General features: G+C 36.0%; 1 protein-coding gene across 1 annotated transcript in view; it reads left to right on the top strand.

The window, feature by feature from the left end:
- LOC149578672 (aspartate--tRNA ligase, chloroplastic/mitochondrial-like) overlaps positions 1-19,134 on the top strand; it is a 126,585-nt gene that overhangs the window by 5,426 nt on the left and 102,025 nt on the right.

Genomic DNA, 19,134 nt, shown 5'->3' with positions numbered 1-19,134 from the left:
CAGCATATAACTTTTGCTAATTCTGTGCCTGGTGCAAGTTTTCCTTCAATGATTTCACAATATCTTTCTTTCCTTAGGCACTCTACTATCCTCAAAGAGCAAATCAACAAAGTTAGGTGTCTCATACCCATACTATGCGATAAATGGTGATATCTCGATAGATGTGATAGGTAGAATTTTAATACTAATTTTTGAGGGGTGGCCATTTAACCCATACTCTCTATTGTCGTAAGATATAATTTTTTGAGATACTCTTCCACCCATTTGCTCACTATCTTTGCCTGCCCATCCGTTTTCAGGTGGTAGCTCATGTTGGGAGTAAGCTCAGTGCCATTCAATCTGGAAAGTTCCTACTGAAAGCACTTAGGAACTTGTTGTCCTTCTCGCTCACTATGCTTGTGGGCATGCCACGAAGTCTGAAAATCTCTTTTAAGATCAAATCAGCTACTTGTGCTGTAAAATATGTTGTAGAAATAGCAAAGAAGTGCATAAATTTAGTTAACCTATCGACTACAACAAATAATGTACCTTAGGTAGCCCAGCGATGAAATTCATGGAGATGCATATCCAGTTCTGATTAGGAGTGGTTAAGGGCTAAAACAGACTAGTTGGACAAATATCCTCATTTTTATTCTATTGACATGTGGGGTAATCTCTGACATACTTAAGTACTTCATTTTTAAGCCCCTTTAATGTGAACCTCTTGCAGATCTACTGGTAAGTCTTGAAGAATCCTGGGTAATCAGCCATACGTGCATCATGAAAAGTCTTCAGTATCTTCACCTTAAGCTGTGAAGTAAGCACCGAATAGATCCTGTCCTTGTAAATGATTGGCTCATTGAGCATCGTGTACCTAACATCATGAATAGTGTGCTCAATGATTCTTGTGCTCAAGAATCCTTAGCATACGCTACTGAAATTATGTCTCAATAAATACTGATCTCAACCAATGAGCAAAATGAGGCCTCCTAGAAAGTGCATCAAGTATATTCTTCTCCCCCTTAACATATACAATGTCAAAATCACGGGCCTGTAATTTCTTCTCCCACTTCTGTTGCCTACCAATGAAATCTTTCTAGTTCATAAAATATATGATGCTATTGTGATCTGTTTTGATGATAAGCTTGTTCCCTACTAGATATGGTCTGAATTTGGCCAAAGCATGTATGATGGCCGACATATCCCTGTTATATAGACTAACACTTTTCAACTTTCTGCTCTTGAAGGCTATGGGTGCTTATTTTGTATCAAAATAACACCAATCCCCTCCTCTGAAGCATCACACTCCAATTCAAAAGGTTTGGAGAAATTTGGAATTGCCACCACTAGACATGTAGATATCACCTATTTGAAGTGATCAAAGCAATTCTATGTTGGGCCATGTTAGGATTAACCTTAGACAGAAATAACAGTTACATGCAAATATAACCAATATCAGAAAATAATAGATCGCATAGAAGAGAACACAAGACACCAAGATTTAACGTAGTTCACCCAATCCCTGGGCTGCGTCCATCAACAGCAAGTCCAATATCATTATTATCTAGTGATTACGATCCGCAATCCCTTACAACTCAATACCGCCGCAAGAAGCTACAATATCACCATTACATTATGAAATCCCTAACCTTAAGCCTTTTTATACAAGCTTTTGCCGCTTACAAAATTAGGGCTAGAATGAGTCGTCCAATAGGAAAAATAGCAGCCGACGCCTTTTACAATATAAGTGCATTTTGGGGTTCGGGGGCACTACCCCCGAAAACCCACGTAGGGGTGTTGACCCTTGACCCCACCTTGTACTATGACAAGGAGCGCACATGACCCTGCCCCTTTACCTCATCCCCGTAGAAATAATATGCGGAGAAAACCGTGCCGAATAAACCTCCAAGTCCGATTAGGCTCCACGTAACAACACGCCAAACCACTCAAAAGCTTCCTTCTTGGTCAAATTTGTAAGTGGATTTGTAGCTTGTGAGAAATCCTTAACAAACCTTTTGTACAAACTACATAGACCAAAGAATCCCTTTAGCTGTGAGAGATTTGTAGGTGTAGGCTACTCAACCATAGCTTTGATCCTTTTTAGGATCAATTCTCACCCCCTCTGAATTGACTAAATGACCAAAGTAGATAAGTTTATCATGCCAAAATTACACTTGGACTCCTTAGCATACAAGGACCCACTTTCCAATATGTTCAAAACGTAAATGCCTCATATGTTCCTTCCACATTTTGCTAAAAAACATGATCTCATTTCTTTAAAAATATTAACACGAACTTTCTTAACTACTTCAGAATCCCTTTAGCTGTGAGAGACTCATAGGTGTAAGCCACTCAACAATAGCCTTGATCCTTTTCAGGATCAATTCTCACCCCTCTGAATTGATTATATGAGCAAAGTAGAGAAGCTTTATCATGCCAAAGTTACAGTTGGACTCCTTAGCATACAAGGACTCCCTCTCCAATATGCTCAAAACGTTCTCTAGATGCCTCATATGTTCCTCCCATGTTTTGCTAAAAAGCATGATTTCATTTATTTAAAATATTAACATGAACTTTGTTAACTACTTCTTTAATACCTAATTCATGTAAGATTGGAAAGTGGCTGGTGCATTGGTCAATGTGGAAGTCATCACCAAAAACTCAATGAGTCCAAAGTAGCATTTGAATCTTGTGTTCTGTGTATCCTCCTTTCTTATCCTGATCTAATGGTAGTCTGATCTCTAATCAATCTTCAAAAAATAACAGGCACCATGCAGGTTATCTATCTACTCATCTATCCTAGGAATGTGAAACTTGTTCTTAATTACCTTTTTGTTTAGAGCCCTTTAATCAATGCAATTTCCCATTGTTCCATCTTGGTTCACCAAAATAATTGCTGAAGAAAAATGGTTGTTTTCGGGTCTAATGTGCTTTATCTCCAATATTTCCTTAATAACCTTTTCCATCTCATCCTTATGCTTCTTGGGCTGCCTATAAGCTGTAGTAATCATTGGTTAACACCCTTTTCTAGGTATATCACATGCTCTATCCCTCTCTCAGGTGGCACTCCAGGTGGAATAATTTCTAACTCCTTCCTATGCTTGATAGCAATTCTTGGATGCTAATTGTTCTTTTGTTGACATGCAACTGTAGGCATTATAACTCTGCTGCACACTCCACCTGATCATCTTTAATTGAAACTCTCCATCCTCTTGAAGGATAGGACTCGAGGATCCCCATTTGATAACCCTTTGAGCACTATCTTCTTCCCATGTGATTCAAACTTTATCTCCATTTTTTGCAAATTGAAGGAAAATTCCACAAGAGATAGCATCCAGTGCATCCCGACCACATCTGTGTCTCCTATGTTCATCACATAAAGTCCAGTCTTCAACTTATAATCTCTTGATTGTATGCTTAAATGTGAAATCACAAGTACAAGAGAGCTTTTACCCATCAGCTACCATCACCTTTAAGTCCTCATGTTCTTCAGTTTGAAGCCCTCTCCTAGTCACAAAGCCCTCATCAATAAAATTATGAGTGGCACCTGTATCAGTAAGTTTAATAATCCGCTGCCCTTATAGCACACCTCTAACCTTGAATATTACTGCTTTTTGGGAACAAGAGAGTTGGACAATGGTACCACCACTCGTTTGCTCTTCTTTTCTTAACTTGGCTCTCTGAATCAGATTGCTGACCCAATTATTCTGATGCTGATCTTCCACTGAAAAGTCCACTAATAGCTTTTCTTTATCTCTTATATTGCATTTGTGAGATGGGTCCCAAGGCTTTCTATAATGAAAGCATAATTTCTTCCTCTCATGATCATTCAATCACTCAATTGCTAATCCGTTACATTCATCCACGACTGATTTGTTTCCCCATGAAAATTATTCTTCCTATGAAAATGTTTCTTATCTTATTGATCTCGCGAGGGAATTTCCTAGATCAAAACTTGTTCCTAGAAGTAGAAGCCTCCATGTCTTTAGCCTTCTTGATGGCTTTCTACAAAGTAGGTGGATTGAGTGCCTTAATTTAACCTGTCAATGGAGCTGTGAGGCCATCCAAGAAAACAAACATAAGCCTCCTTTAATATCCCCAACCCGAGATTTCCACTTTTCTAACAAAAAATACTTGTTTCTAAACTTAGTAAGTCTATTATTGCTGTTAGTCTCAGACCGGATACATTTTAACACAGATTTAGTAATAACATAATAATGAACGTTCAACAGAAACAAATACTCAGAGATAGATGAATTAACCTCTTCAGCAGATATAATATTGCACTTCATTTATTAAATGCCAACCTTCAGAAAAAAGTACAATACCATAAAGTCTAAATGCCCAACGTTGCGAAATTGCTGCATTGTTATACTGTTCACAGATATGGGATAAGCAATAATACAAACAGATGCTATCAAAGAATGGTTCCAATGAGCTTGATACAGGAATTCAATAAATTCCGTGGTAGGAAGGAATAGGGCAATTGGAAATTGTGTCTGTCTCTCCAAAACTCTGTATTTGATAGACTCCTCACCTTGTCACCTCCAAGTCTTTATGAAACCGCAGATCACGAAGGGGCACTATAAACATGTTCTGCTGGCCAGACAATATTATTGCTTCAGTGTTGGAAGCAGCTTCAGTGATATCGGTTCTGCTCTCCTGAAAGAAGTTTGTGATACTCATACTCCCACACCAGGCTCACGATATATTTATGGCTCTGTAGTGTCTTCGATGATAATCCTATAATCTCAGCAAATTCTCCTCATGGCAATCATCATTTGATACAAATGCAAAAGCATAATATATCGTCCCCCACTAAATATTATGCCTTTGATATTATAGTTTGCCCTGCCACAAATATCTGGGGATTTCTAAAAACCTGATGAATAAAGTGTCAGCCAATAATATTAAGCTTCAAAAAATAATGCTATATGTTTATGTTATTCTTTTCTTGGCATCTCTATTTATTTTGAATAGAATATCCTTTATTTCTATACAGATACAAAATACCTTAAACTTGCAAATATTCTTATTATTACAAATTTGCCTCCAACATAGACTAAACAAATTTGGCACAGATGTAGACTCTGTCATGAATCTACCACTTCGGAAGAGGTAGTTTTTTTTCCAACCTTTTCTGTTATCAAAGATTTGCTTCATACAAAGCTTCAAACAAAGTTATCAAATCTTGTAAGGAAAGAAAAATGTAGAAATGCAAGGGGCAATCAATAAGATGACCAATCAAAGGAAGAAGCTCACACCAACATTGCTCTCAATACATTAGGAAGGAAATCAACCCACTAGGCTTAAGACGACTCAAGCATTGAATGGGTGTAAGGGTTTTCCTTCATTGTTCGGTTTATTTATTTTGTAGAAGAAATATGGAAAATGCAATATAGAAGGGGAAGAAGGGTTTCTTGTTGTATAGGGGATGCAACAGACTGAAAAACCAAATTCCAAAATTGGATCTGAGAAGCCAACACAGAGACTGATATGCAGAAAATCTCAGCCCAAAATGCCTGTCAAGGGCAACCTGGAGTATGGGGGCGACTGGAGTCACCTTTTACTATGGGAGTCATCCTTGATCTGCCAGAAGCTGATGTGGTGGTAGGGGATCAATAGCAGATTATCAGACCTTCCTGTAGCCGAATCTGAAACTTCATCACCTATCACTTGCACACAAAAATTGGGAAGAATGTTTGGAGAAAGAGGTTTTCCTCATTCAAACTCCTATTTAGGAATTAACCTTGAAATCAAATCTTAATCACATGCAAGGAAAGGAAGTGTGTTGTCAGTACCAGAGGCTTGATAAGTGTCTTATACCTTGATGATGCAAGTGCTTCTTGAAGTAAGATCGCAAGTGTTGAGTCAATAGCATGACTCCCAAAAACCTAAAAGGACATCACAAAAGATGCACTTCTATAATGATTGTTAGGCTTGCTGCAATGATGAGGTGAATTACTTGAATGCTTGGATATGCTTAACTGCCCCCTTCTTTTGTCTTGATTTGATTCATGGGCCTGGATCCCAAAATGAGGGAGGTTGCCTTGTACTTATACCTCATGTAGCCATTTTGGGGCACATTACTTGGAGGCTGATACGGAACTGGAATTCTGCCTAAAATCGAAAAATCTCTCTTTGATTTAAACTTGGGCCTGATTTGCATTGTGAGGGATGCCTCCCAATGTAGGGGGTGATTGGGGTCGCCTCTGACGTCCCGGGCCACCCTTTATGAGCCAATCGGGGCTTAGATTCGAATTAGTGGTCAACTTGAATGTGCAGAATCAAGCCGCGATAAAGGGAAATGTACAAAAGACCTCTTCATGAAATAGGGCCTATGTACAAAGAGATGGTGACTGAATCATATAATCAAAGAGGACACATCTATAATTATGGGCCTGCATTACTTAAATTGAGAGAAAGGACTTAAAGGCATAGAAAAATTTCTATATTACACGGAAAAATGAACACACACTAAAATGGGCACTCACAAGCATGGAATTGGACACACTAGGTAGTGCATACAATTTACGACGCCATATTTAGTCCCCACTTTAGCTGGGGCACCAATTTCACCACCTAGGGGTATATATGAGCCCAAGTAGACAATCAACTATACCCTCCTTTGCCAATATAGTAGACACAAACCTTAGAAAGTACTTCAAAACAGACTCCAAGTCACCAATGTGAATGTTTTAAACCCCTCTTGAATTCCCAACTCTTCCCTTGTATTGAATCCCTTATTGAAACTATGCATTCCCCTTAAAATTCTAACCTTAAGGGCCTGTTTGGCTGCCGGAATAGGAATAGCTATTCTGGAATAGAAAATGGGGGTACGTATTCCTATTCTCTGTTTGGCTCAGCCAGAATTTGATGGGGAATTCGCGGACCCAAAAATTTATGTTTTCTAAAATAAATAAAATTGGAATAGAAATACGTATTCCAATTCCACCTATTTGGGTGGAATTGCAAAACTTCATTTTTGGGCCAAAATTGGAATATGTATTCCAATTTTAGTTCGTATTCCAATTCCGATTGGATGCATCCAAATGAAGAATTCAAAATTTTCAGAATTTACATATGCCTATTCCGCTTGTATTCCCGTTGCCAAACGGGCCCTAACATACTTGCAAAACCCTTATCATGGACTTCACTTATCATTGGTGGAATGGACCCCTAACATCTTCTTAGTACTAATTCAATCAATTTAGATGAGTTCTATTTCTTATATCTCCCCTAACTCAAAACTGGAAATACTAGACCTAGTTAGGAGACTTAATTCCTATTTGGTCTGCCTACTGTGTTTTTAGGATTTATCTCCAAACTTCTCCACTAAACCATACAAACAAATGGCCTTTTCAAACACCCTTTTGGGAGTTCTTTTGATCCCCAAAAGATCAATTTTTGTCTCTCTCAATAAGTTACCAAATGCTCAAAGGGCTAGTTTGAGGATTAGGCCTAATTAGGCCAAATTTGTAAAGCAAGTGCTAGGGTTTCTGATACCAGAACTTGACCAACACTTCAGACACCTTGGGGCACACTTACAAACTCCAAATCCTCCATTAGATTGACCACCACCAATCCACCCTTTCAACTGCAATCAAATTTGCATACTGCTGTAACCTGTGCACATAGAGATGAAGGACTAGGGCATCATTTTTCTTGCAATTGCCTTAATCGCTTTGTCTGAAACCACCAGCATTCTATAATACACTCTCATAGCTTGAATTCCACCCAAGGCCACAATTTTTCAAGGGTGAGAATTCAAACTAGAGACATTTCTTGATGAAACCCTTGGTTATGCTGTCTGATCAGCCCAGAGAACAAAATAAATTTGCAACTTTCTTCAAAAGATTTAAATGAATTCAAACCAAGTGCAACAGAGGGTTAAAACATTCTACTTTCTAATCAAACCACTTGCAGTGTCATACCAATCCAATTTCCGTACACAAAAGGCGTACCGCAGTCAGATTGACGGAGAAATCAAAATAGTTTATTGCTTCCTTCACTCCAAAATCCTCCAACCAACAGTATGATGCATCAAGAGGACATATATGATGTTTTTACAACTACCCCAACTGGCTTCAACCAACATTTGAACTGGTTAGCAGTTGGAGACAACATTTTTGAAAAGTTGCAACTTTGGCAACTTTTGTGCAAAAGTTGCATTACAACATTTTTGACAATATCACAACTTCTGGCACATCGACTTTTGACAGTCATCAAACCTACTCAAAACCTTCCAAATGGTATCATTAGGCCACATTACGTCATTTTAGGTCCCCTAGGACCATTATATTGCAATTTAACCCTTGGAGCAGCTTTTAAGCCATTTGGCCAATATGGCCCTAAATGTCCCTAATGGGCATTTAGCCCAAAACATGACTCATTTCCTATCTTCCCTATTACATGATTACAAAAGATGACCCATGGGGCCTTATAGAGCTATTTGACACAAATCTAGACAACCCCTTAGGTAGGGCATTATTGATGATCCTAGGTGCTCCTGCACCAAGTACAAGTCTACACTCATATGCATGGTAAAGTAGAGGAAAAAAAATAATAGAGTAGAGATGAGATTGTGGGCAAGAGTTGAAGAGGTAAGACATCACTAAGTTCAAGGGAAGCCCCTAAACCAAGGATTATATCTCACAGAACCATTTGCAAGGGCACACAAAACAAAAACAACAAAAGACAAAAGACATAACACAAGTGGTTAGCACCAAAAACAAAGGGTCCAAATCAACTAGTTGAAGAGGCCTCGATGAAGCAAATGTCTCAACTGCTAGTATCATGCTCTAAATGCTATTGCAAGAGCACAAATGGTCCCATAGGAAGAGCAACAACACACATCAAGGATAAGACAAAACTGCATGTTCCAACCAACTAGCAAATCTATGAGATCATGGAAAAGAAAATAAGGAAGCCATGGATGACATGGGCTAGCAAGCTGCGTTATGCTAGGTGATACATGATAGAAGCTACGAAATAGTCTAGCAAGCTGTGTTATACTAGTTCCATTCATCCAAAAGAGAGGTTGGTGCAAGCATACTTTCTTCCTCCTTCCAACTTCCTTATATAAAGAACTCCAAGAAGCATCTATTATATTAGGCTGACTTGGCTGACTTTAATTGTAATCTTAGTTGAACAACTTTATTTAACAAAGTGACATTTCTTAATAATTTATTGTTATTGATTTATTTAATTAAGATTAAGTTATGACTGAAATATTTTCTTTATTTTTTGACAAACTAATAAAAAACAATTTAATTAGTTGTCACTGTTAATGCATGTAGCTTCGGACTGAAATTATTGTGATAAGCACATACGTATGCATATACACACAACAGCATGATGCACATGCTATTATGCATATATGTATACATACGTGCTGTTGTACTTTACACACTCTGCAACCGATGAGACATATATGTTCCGAGATCATTAAGGCATGATCGAGATTATTTTTGGTTCCTTTGATGTTTAGATCATGATTGATCTATCCTTTATATTGGGCTGCAAATGTAATGATTGGTTATACATTTAAATCACTGTGTTAAGATAGTAACTAATTATGTGCATTAGTTAACCATGAATGGGTGTGAGAATAAATGTCCATCTCTCCTGTCGGAGACATGGCCATTCATCCCCCCACACCTCTTCCATTGGTATTTATCCAATCTATCCGATGTAATCTTGGCATTGTAATCTATTAATGAAAGCGCTTCAAAAGGATTGAAGATAATTTTGAGTTTGATATACTTCATTTTTGTTATTAATGCATTAGCATTTGCAATTTCTGAAAGCGATTCAAAACATTGGTGTTAAACTTTACAAAATTTTGCAATCAATCGAATCTACTTATAAACTTTACATGGTAATTAGAGCTTGGCTAAGGAAAGATCACACTAAGTTTATAAGGATCAGATTTTACTTCAAGTAACAGTCCTCCCTCTCTCTACAAAGATGACAAATACAATGAGTTACGAACATCACCTTGGAAGTGCTGATAACTTCGAATCCTGAAAACTTCGATTAATGATGTTGTTAAAAGAAAATAAATTGGAATCATTTGTAAGAGAGGACAAAGAGGAACCTAAAGATGATCCTGAGAAATTAGAATGGATCGAGAAAAATGAAAAGGCTATGAAGATAATTGTAGATGCTGTTCGAGACCACATAGTACCTATTGTGGCAAAACATACCACAACATATCGTATGTTTCAAGCTCTTGAGAATGCATTTATAATCAATAATATAGGAAGAAAACTTGCTCTTAAAAGGAAGATGAATAGTGTAAGCATGAATAAAGGAGAAACTATAAATGCTTTCTTTATGAGAATCATAGATTTGAGAGATCAATTATCTGCACTTGGTTATGAGATTTGAAAATCAAGAATTATCCTTAATAGCATTAGGAGGACTTCCAAACTCCTGGGAATCCTTTGTTCAAGGTATAAGTGCTAGGTCTAAAATCCCTAAACTAGATCGTTTAAGATCAAATTGTCTTCAAGAAGAATTGAGATTAATGATTAAGGGAAAACACAAAACCCTAGATGAAGATGTTCAAGTTCTTAATACAAATGTTCATAAGAAGGGAAAGAAGAAAAACAACAAAAGGAAAAGAAATTTTCATGGAAAAGGACAATCCAAATAGAAGAAAGACTTGTCCAAAATCCAATGCTTCAGATGTGATCTATATGAACATTATGCAATAAATTTTCCTGATAGATCTAAACCTCAAGCATCTTTTGCAAAATTTGAGAAGTCAAATGAAGGCAATGAATATGAGAAATATGCCTTCTATTCAGCATTATCCAACCAGATATCAACCAAAACGAATACATGGATAGTTGATTGTAGGTCTTCTAGACACATCACTGGATATTAGGATAACCTAGAAAGCATGCAAATAGAAACAGATGAAGTTGTTACAATTGGTGATGACCTTGCTCACTCTGTAAAAGGAATTGGGACCTGCACCATAAAATTGAAATTTGGAAATTCTATTCAACTTTATGGAGTTTATGTACCAGGTATTAAGAGGAATTTAATATCTATATCCGCACTTGAAGATGATGGTTTTAGAATTGCATTCATGGGAGGGAAAGTACTAGCATGGCCTAAAAATTCAACCATTAAAAAGGCTCTAACAATAGGAGTAAGGCAAGGACTTTTATATGGGCTATGTGCTAAGACAAACCTTGCACTTGTACATGAGACCTCAGATTCAAATGAAATGTGACATAGAAGACTAGGTCGTATCAACTTTTGTGCCCTAACATCAATAGAGAAGGTAGTAACTGGAATGCCCAAGTTAAAACATACTCACAATGAATCATGTAAAGGTTGTGCCTCAGGGAAAAATACTAAAAAGCCATTTCCTCATAGTTTGAGCAAAACTAAAGAAGTGTTGGAACTAGTACATTCTGATATATGTGGGCCCATGTCTATACCTTTTATAGGAGGATTTTGGTACTATTTGATATTTGTTGATTTTTCAAGGAAGACATGGATATACTTCCTTAAATGCAAATAATCTGAAGAGATTTTCTCTAAGTTAAAAAAATTCAAAACTATCACTAAGAACTCCTCTAGTAAGAACATTAAAATTCTGAGAACAGATTATGAGAATGAGTATACTTCTGAAATATTTAAAGAGTTCTGCAAACTCACTGGGATTAAGAGGGAGTTCACAATCCCTTACAATCCTCAACAAAATGGGGTTGCTGAAAGGAAGAACAAAACTATTGTAGAAGCTGCTCGGGCTATGATTTTTGATCAAAATTTGAGTATGTCCTTTTGGGCTGAAGCATCCAACACAACGGTCTATATTCTATCGTCACTCACATTTGGACAATAAGACTCTTGAAGAAGCACTTTCTGGAAAGAAACTTGACATCAGTCACCTAAGGATATTTGGATGTTTTGTGTATGTTCATGTACCTAAGGAAAAAAGGACTAATTTTGATCCTTCTGGAAGAAAGGGTATTCTCATTGGTTTAAGTGAAACAGTAAAAGGATGCAGAGTCTACATACCTGGACAGAAACAAATAGAACTAAGTAGAGATGTCATCTTTGAGGAAGACATTGCTTTCAAAAGAGCCAAAACCTTCGTTGAACTAGATACATTTGATGTATCTCTAGAAGAGATTCCTGCTCCTAAGGTTTAGAGGGAGTTTCCTGAAGAGACTTCAACTAAAATTGAAATCCTTCTAGAGGTGCAAGAAGAGAGTCTTGACCACTCTAAAAGGCCACTTTGGGCAAGAAAAATAATACAAGAAGGAGATGGATTTACAGCCCCTTTAGGAACCTTCCTAGAAAGCAAGAGACCTAGAAAATTTACATATAATGCTTTTGTGTGTGAGAGCTCGAATCCTGAACCTTTTAGTACGTTTGAAGCACTTAAACATCAAGCTTGGAAAGATGCCATGGTGGAAGAATACCAATCTATACTAAAAAATGATGTTTGGGACATAGTTTCGAGACCTAAGCAAAAATCTGTTGTGTCTTCAAAATGACTCTTCAAAGTTCAGTATGCTGCAGATGGTAGCATTGATAAACATAAAGCTCGTTTTGTGGCTAGAGGTTTTTCTCAAAATGAAGGAATTGACTTTGAAGAAACCTTTGCACTAGTTGCCAGGTACACTTTTGTTAGAGCTGTAATAGCCATCGCAATAGCCAAAGGTTGGAAAATCCATCAAGTGAATGTAAAAAATGCTTTTCTTAATGGAATAATAGAGGAAGAAGTATACCTGGAACAGCCAGAAGGATTTGTAACTCATGATGCTACTTCTCATGTTTGTAAATTGAAGAGGGCTCTATATGGACTTAAATAGGCACCCCGGGCCTAATATGAAAGGATTGACAAATACCCTTTAATTCTTGGATTCACCAAGAACATGGCTGATCTAAATCTATGCTTCGAGGTAACTAAAGGTGATATGCTAATTCTAATTCTTTATGTTGATGATCTTCTGATTACAGGGGAAGAACATCTCATTAATCAGTGTAAGAAAGATTTGGCTTCTGAATTCGAAATGAAGGATTTAGGAATTCTTCATTACTTTCTCGGTTTGGAAGTACGTCAGAAGTTTGGGAATATATTTCTACATCAAAAGAAGTATGCTGTTGATATTTTGAAAAGATTTGGAACGTGGGATTGTCGACCTACGTCTAACCTATGGAAACCAACTTAGAGAAGCTAAAGGAAGCAAGTGCTGAATCCAGACTAGTTGATCCCACTTTATACAGACAGATAATTGGGTCCCTAATGTATCTTGTAAATAATCGACCTGATATTTGCTATGTAGTGAATGTATTAAGTCAATTCATGTGTGAACCTCGTGATATTCACCTTGTTGCTTTGAAGCATGTATTGAGGTATCTTCAAGGTACTATTGGGTATGAACTTAGATATGAGAATACCAGCTTGGAGTTACATGAATATACTGATTCCGATTGGGCCAAAAGTGTAAAAGACCGGAAAAGCACATCAGGATGCTGCTTTAGTTAAGGATCAGCCATGATTTCTTGGATTTGTAGAAAACAAGCTTCTATTGCTTAAAGTTCTACTGAGGCAGAGTATATTGCAACAACTATGGGAGCTAGAGAAGTAGTGTGGCTTCGGAAGTTGCTTTCTAACTTGTTTGGTGAACCTATGAAACCTACCACTATTCACTGTGATAACCAAAGTTGTATCAAGTTATGTGTGAATTCGGTATTTCATGATAGATTACGTAAGAGACATGGTGGAAAGAAGAGCTATTCAATTAGAATATATTAATACAGGTGATCAAATCGCTGACATTCTCACCAAGGCTCTCCCTAAAGTGAAAGTTGATCATTTCAGAAAAAAACTTGGCTTGATTGAAATGTAAGTCTATGAGATTGAGTCTCAACTTTGTAAATTTGTATTATTTAAATAAAGATGTTGAAAGTGTAAACTCTTTTGTCATATGTGTGACTCTATGACTGATGGGCCTACCCTATGTTCATTATTTAAGGAGATAATCTTTTATAATGAAATATTGATTTTCATAATATAAGGTGACGACTTTATTATTATTAGATTACTATCATGATGAATATCATGTGACTTGATATTCAAAGAAAATCATGATAGTTAAAAGAGCATGTTGATTGATATCACGTGACTTGATATTTGTTGAAGATCAATATGTTCAAATTCATGGTGGATATTATGTGACTTAATATCTATGGATATACCATGATCTTTTATGGTGGATATCATGTGATTTGATATTTGTATACACACCATAACTAGAAAGAATGTCATGAGACTTGATTGTCTTATATATATCTTGAGGATATTACTTTTCATAGAAAAGAACTTATATATATGCACTTTGTCTTCCCTAGCTAAGAGGGAGTGTTAATGCATGTAGCTTCGGTTTGACATTACTGTGACAAACACATACATATATGCATATATGCATACGTACGTGCTGTTGTACTTTACACAGTCTGCAACCAATGAGACATATATATGTTCCGCAATTATTAAGGCATGATCGAGATTATTTTTGGTTCCTTTGATGTTTAGATCATGATCGATCTATCCTTTATATTGAGCCATAGATAATGATTGGTAATACATTTAAATCACTGTGTTAAGATAGTAACTAATTATGTGCATTAGTTAACCATGAATGGGTGTGAGAATGAATGTCCATGTCTCCCGTGGGAGACATGGCCATTCATTGCCACATCTCTTCCATTGGTATTTATCCAATCTGCCTGATGTAATCTTGGCATCATAATCTATTAATGCAAGTGCTCCAAAAGGATCGAAGATAATTCTAAGTTTGATATACTTCATTTCTGTTATTACTGCACTAACATTTGCAGATTCTGGAAGCGATTCAAAACATTGGTGTTATTGTTTGTACTTGCAACAAAATTCTGCAATCAATAAAATCTTGTAATAAACTTTACAGTCACTTTAAAAAAGTTGGGGACATTAGAGTCCTCCTAAGGAAATTTTGCTTGTCCTCAAGCAATTCTTTTGCAGGACCACCAAGATCCCAAATCAGCTGTATGAAGAACTCTTTATCACTTTGTTGGAAATCTGGCATGCGAAACTATTCCTATAATTATGCTGATCCATTCCTTCCAACAATGTCTCATCACAACCCTACCACTTCATATGCTCATTCTGTAGACTGAAATTTAATTAACATCTTGCTGCATGCTCCTGAGTGTTTATGTACTCATCCATTCTACATATTCCAATCTGCCCACTATAGATGCATAATAAATTGAAAACTCATAAAAAAATGTCAGACCTGAAAAATCTCTTGCACCAACATTATATGCACTCCCTGGATAATCAGCTGGTAAGGCTACTCCTCATCCATTTTGTAATTATTCATTGCTGTGATCAACCTTGCTGCTGCTTTGTATTGTGCTTCATATACCAAGGCCTTGAAAATCTAGTTCTTTTCATCTACCATGGACTCTAACTCCATCTGCTGTAAGTCTTGAATTTATTGTCCAAGATAGAGCAAGCGTTGGATTCCCACTATGATATTGGAATCGACAATCTCAATCATGTAGAAATCATTGGTGAATGTGTAGTCAAACTCAAGGCTCATATGTGGTACCTTTCTATTGCTTCTCATCTTAAATCCATCTACCATCATCATTAAGAATTCTGGAAAATCTTCCAATGCCAATACTTTTTGTTGCCACCACAAAATTCTGAGTTGCACTGCTGTCTACCTAACTTGTCACTTGCAGCCCATTCATAAATATTCTTACTCTAAATGGTTGAATACCAAGAAGTAAGGCCTATGTGCCAAAGCTATATTATCTTGTTCTCCATTACCACTTTTAGAAGTATCAATGAATTGTGTCTTCATTGTTGGATGTAACTTTGAGGTAATACATTTTATGTCATGTCCCCATTTTAAGATAGAATATTAATAATTAAATAAGGTAATATGATTAAATAAATAATGATAATAAAATCATACATTACAATTAGAATTAATGTATAAAAAATAAGAGATAGTACTAGAATATTATAATATTTAAATATAATTAATAATATAATATTATAAATAAAATATGATCTAAAAATAAAGAAAACTAAATAATAATAAAATTACGATGGATGAATAAATAAATAAAATTGACTACATGATATAATAATTTAGAAAGTAAATAAGTAGATAAATAATATAATATAAAATAATAAAAGTTAATAAAATCTAATGAAAACTCGAGATATGTAATAAAGAGACGTGACTCCTTCAAAATAAGATATAAAGAGAGGAGACTTCATTTAAAAAAGAGGGTGTGCTTCGGTCTAACATTACTGTGATCAACATATATGTATGTAGATATGTGCAACAGTATGATGCACACACTGTTATACATATATGCATATGTACGTGCTATATGTAATCATTCACAATTTGAAACCGATGACATATATTTTCAGAGATCATTAAGGCATGATTGAAACTACTTTTGATTCCTTTGATATTTAGATCATGATCGATCTATCATCTATATCGAGCTGTAGATTTAATGATTTGTAATACATTTAATTACTTTGGTTTAAGTCACTAACAAATCATGAGGATTAGTTACCTCCAAATGGGTGTGAGAATGAATGTCCATGTCTCCATTCGGAGACATGGCCATTCAACCCCACACCCCTTCCACTTGATATATATCCAATCTGCTCGAAGTAAACAAGGTATCGAAATCTATTTATGCAAGCACTTCAAAGGATCGAAGGAAATTTCTGAGTTCAATAATATCGTTTTATCTCTGTTATTACTGCACTAACTTCTGCAGATTCTAGAAGTGAATCAGTTCATTGGCATTAGTGATCATACTTGCAACACCACTGTGCATCAGTCTGCAAATAAATTAAAATCTGGTAAGAAACTTTACATGGTATCAGAGCCTTGTTAAGGAGAGATCTTATTACGTTTAAGAGATCAAATTTCACATTAAATTCTAGTCTATCTTTTCTCTTCAAGATGACAAACACATTAAGATTTGAACACCACTTTGCAAGTGCTGATAACTTCGAATCCTGGAAACTTTGTATAATGATGTTATTAAAAGAAAACAAATTGGAGTCTTTTGCAAGAGAAGATAAGGAAGAACCATAAGATGATCCAGAGAAAACATTATGGATCAAGAATAATGAGAAGGTCATGAAGATAACCGTGGATGGTGTTAGAGATCACATTGTGCCTATTGTGGCAAAATATGCAACATCATATTGTATGTTTTGAGCTCTTGAAAATGCATTCATAATAAATAACACTGGCAGAAAACTTGCTCTTAAAAGACAAATGAATAATATCAGCATGAATAAAGGAGAAACTATAAATGCCTTCTCCATGAGAATCACAGATTTGAGAGATCAATTATTTGTAGTTAGTTATGAGATTGACAACCAAGAATTATCGTTAAAAACATTAGGACTTCCAAATTCTTGGGAATCTTTTGTTCAAGTATAAATGCTAGATCTAAAATCCCAAAACTAGATCGACTAAGATCTGATTATCTTCAAGAAGAATTGACATTAATGATTTAGGGAAAACACAAAACCTTAGATGAAGTCGTTCAAGTTCTTAACACAAACTCTCATAAGAAGGGAAAGAAGAAGAACAACAAAAGGAAAAGAAACTTTCATGGAAAAGGACAGTCTAAACAATTAAAGACTTGTCCAAAATTCAATGTTTCAGATATGATCTAAACCTCAAGCGTCATTTGCCAAATCTGAAAAATCAAACCAAGGACATGAATCTAACAAATATGCCTTCTATTCAGCATTGTCCAATCAAATTTCAACCAAAACTAACACTTGGATAGTTGACAGCAGATCTTCAAGACACATCACTGGATATCAGGGTAACTTAGAAAGCATGCAAATAGAAACAGATGGAGAAGTTACAATCGGTGATGATTCTGCATATTCCGTAAAAGGAATTGGGACCCGCACCATCAAATTGAAATTTGAAAATTCTATTAAGCTTTATGGAGTTCTTTATGTACAAGGTATTAAAAGGAATTTAATATCAATATCTGCACTTGAAGATGATGGTTATAGAATTGCATTCACGGAAAGTAAGGTACTAGCTTGGCCTAAGAATTCAATCTTAAAGAAGGCTCTAACAATAGGAGTACGACAAGGACTATTATATGAGCTATGCACTAAGGCAAACTTTGCACTTGTGCATGAGACTTCAGATTCAAATGAATTATGGCATGGAAGATTAGGTCATATCAACTTTCATGCCTTAACATCCAAGAGAAGTTAGTAATTGGAATGCCCAAATTAAGCCATATTCACAATTAATCCTACAAAGGTTGTGCCTTAGGGAAAAATACTACAACGTCATTCCCTTATAGTTTGAGCAAAACTAAAGATGTGTTGGAACTAATGCACTCTGATCTATGTGGACTCATGTCTTTACCTTCTATAGGAGTGTTCCTGTACTATGTGATATTTGTCGATGACTTTTCAAGGAAGACATGGATATACTTCCTTAAGTGCAAAGGATCTGAAGAGATTCTTTCCAAGTTTAAAGAATTCAAAACAATCATTGAAAACTCCTTAGGAAAGAAAATTAAAATTCTAAAGACAGATAATGGGAAAGAGTACACTTCTGAATTATTTAAAGAGTTCTGCAAACTTGCTGGGATTAAGAGGGAGTTCATAGTCCCCTACAATCCTCAACAAAATGGAGTTGCTGAAAGGAAAAATAGAACTATTGTAGAAGTTGCTAGGGCTATGATTTTTGATCAAAACTTGAATATGTCATTTTGGGCTGAAGCATCTAACACAACAACCTATATTCAGAATAGATGTCCTCACCCATATTTGGACAATAAGACCCTTGAAGAAGCATTTTCAGGAAAGAAACTTGACATTAGTCACCTAAGGATATTTGGATGTCTTATGTATGTTAATGTACCTAAGGAGAAAATGACAAAGTTAGAACCTTTTGGAAGAAAATGAATTTTAATTGGTTTTAGTGAAACAATAAAAGGATACAAAGTCTACATACCTAGATAGAAACAAATAGAACTAAGCAAAGATGTTATTTTTGAAGAAGACATTGCCTTTAGAAGAGCCAAAACTTTTGATGAACTAGATAC

Source organism: Cupressus sempervirens, chromosome 1, assembly GCF_028749045.1.
Source record: "Cupressus sempervirens isolate cs-2001-9-10 chromosome 1, ASM2874904v1, whole genome shotgun sequence".
Classification (NCBI taxonomy): Eukaryota; Viridiplantae; Streptophyta; class Pinopsida; order Cupressales; family Cupressaceae; genus Cupressus; species Cupressus sempervirens.
This window is presented reverse-complemented; position numbering and strand designations above follow the sequence as displayed.